This window comes from Gigantopelta aegis, chromosome 15 (assembly GCF_016097555.1).
Source record: "Gigantopelta aegis isolate Gae_Host chromosome 15, Gae_host_genome, whole genome shotgun sequence".
Taxonomy (NCBI): domain Eukaryota; kingdom Metazoa; phylum Mollusca; class Gastropoda; order Neomphalida; family Peltospiridae; genus Gigantopelta; species Gigantopelta aegis.
The window spans coordinates 8,500,177-8,502,707 of NC_054713.1; positions in this window are offsets into that span (position 1 = coordinate 8,500,177).

The window sequence follows — 2,531 nt, forward strand, 5'->3', positions numbered from 1 at the left end:
AAATGTGTTGAGTGCGTCGTTAAATAAAACATTTCTTTCTTTGGTTCAACAAAGGCCATGGTTTGTGCTATCCTGCCTGTGGGAAGCGCAAATAAAAGATACCTTGCTGCTAATCGGAAAGAGTAGCCCATGAAGTGGCGACAGCGGGTTTCCTCTCAAAATCTGTGTGGTCCTTAACCATATGTCTGACGCCATATAACCGTAAATAAAATGCGTTGAGTGCGTCGTTAAATAAAACATTTCTTTCTTTTTCAATTTTTTTTTTCATCGTTAATGTTTATTATAATGTATGTCAGTCCGTCAGATCTTTTTTGTTTTTTTGTTGGCAAAGTCAAGGTTGGGGTGCCTTGCCTCAATGCCTTACAGAATTTATATGCATAGAAAATATTCAAATATATTCAACATATGCACACATTTAAGTAGATCTTTACCTCTTGCATATTTACGTATTAATAAATATATAGTTTTACATCCCATCACCTCGTCTCGCTTTTCTCTCTCTCTCTCTCTCTCTCTCTCTCTCTCTCTCTCTCTCTCTCTCTCTCTCTTTCTCTCTCGCTCTCTCTCTCTCTTCTTTCTCTCTCTCTATCTGTCTCTTTCTCAGAATCTCTCTCTCTCTCTCTCTCTCTCTCTCTCTCTCTCTCTCTCTCTCTCTCTCTCTCTCTCTCTCTCTCTCTCTCTCTCTCTCTCTTCTCTCTCGCTCTCTCTCTCTTCTTTCTCTATCTGTCTCTTTCTCAGAATCTCTCTCAGTACAGGCCTAGACTTGTGTTTTGCCAGACTGTTTTGAAAGAATCTTTGTAGGCTTGGGGCGGGATTAGCTCAGTCGGCTGAGGTGCTTGCGTCGCAGGATCGAACCACGTCGGTGGATCTATTCAACTGATTGGGTTTATTCTTGTTCCAACCAATGCACCGCAACTGGTCAAAGGCCGTGGTATGTGCTTTCCTGTCTGTGGGAAAATGCATATAAAAGATTCCTTGCTGCATTAGAAAGCATGTAGTTGGTTTTCACTGATGACTACGTTACAGAATTATGAAAGGTTTGACATCCAATAGCCAATTAATTAATTAATGTGCTCTTGTGGTGTCTTTTTAACATTGTAGGCTATTAATTGCTTTAACACGATCAGCTGAATCGGCAGATTATGCAGATTTTCAGATATTCATATACGTTTATGATGCGTCAGGTTTGTTACGTAAAATCTATTAGACTACTTGAACAATCAAATAAAGCGCGAGCGCCTGTGTGCGTGCGTGCGTGTGTGTGTGCGCGCGCGTGTGTGTATGTGTGTGTGTTTGTGTGTGTGTGTGTGTGTGTTGTGTGTGTGTTGTGTGTCTGTTTGTGTGTGTGTGTGTGTTTGTGTGTGTGTGTTTGTATATGTGTGTGTGTGTGTATGTGTGTGTGTATGTGTGTATGTGTGTATGTATGTGTGTAAGGGCCTTTAAGGTAAGAGCTGGAATATACGCCTTTAAGGTAAGAGCTGGAATATGGGCCTTTAATGTAAGAGCTGGAATATGGCATTAAGGTAAGAGCTGGAATATGCGCTATTAATGTAAGAGCTGGAATATGGGCCTTTAAGGCAAGAGCTTGAATATGCGCTATTAAGGTAAGAGCTGGAATATGCGCCTTTAATGTAAGAGCTGCAATATTTCTCTTTAAGGCAAGAGCTGGAATATGCGCCTTTAAGGTAAGAGCTGGAATATGCGCTATTAAGGTAAGAGCTGGAATATGCGCCTTTAAGGTAAGAGCTGGAATATGCGCCTTTAATGTAAGAGCTGCAATATGCGCCTTTAAGGTAAGAGCTGGAATATGCGCTATTAAGGTAAGAGCTGGAATATGCGCTATTAAGGTAAGAGCTGGAATATGCGCCTTTAATGTAAGAGCTGGAATATGCGCCTTTAATGTAAGAGCTGCAATATGCGCCTTTAATGTAAGAGCTGCAGTATGCGCCTTTAAGGTAAGAGCTGGAATATGCGCTATTAAGGTAAGAGCTGGGATATGCGCTATTAAGGTAAGAGCTGGAATATGCGCCTTTAATGTAAGAGCTGTACTATGCGCCTTTAATGTAAGAGCTGCAATATGCGTCATTAAGTTCAAAGCTACAATATGCTCCTTTAACGGGCCTTAATGTTTCAAATGGATGGTCTTGTATAAAGCGAACTGGTGGAGATTAACCTAGTTTGAAACCGGTTATTCACAGTCTATTTTAAGAGCTATTAGGTCAACAACAAACAAATTCTATTTCCGCGCACATGCTTTTTTTTTTTTTTTTTTGCTTGTTTGTTGCTTGTTTGAGGTTTTTATTTGTGTGTTTTTTGTTTTGTTTGGGGGAGTTAATATCTAATTTTTCTTAGATTGTGTTTGATTCCTGGTGGTTCCTAAAATATGCATTTATTCAAATTATGTGTAGACTTTTAGCATTCTTCGAAGGCGCAGTTAAGTGCAGAAGGTGTGTGGGGGGGGGGGGGGGATCCCTTAATTACAGTGGTGTGTATGTGTGAGTGTGTGTTTCTAGGTTATACGTACATGCATA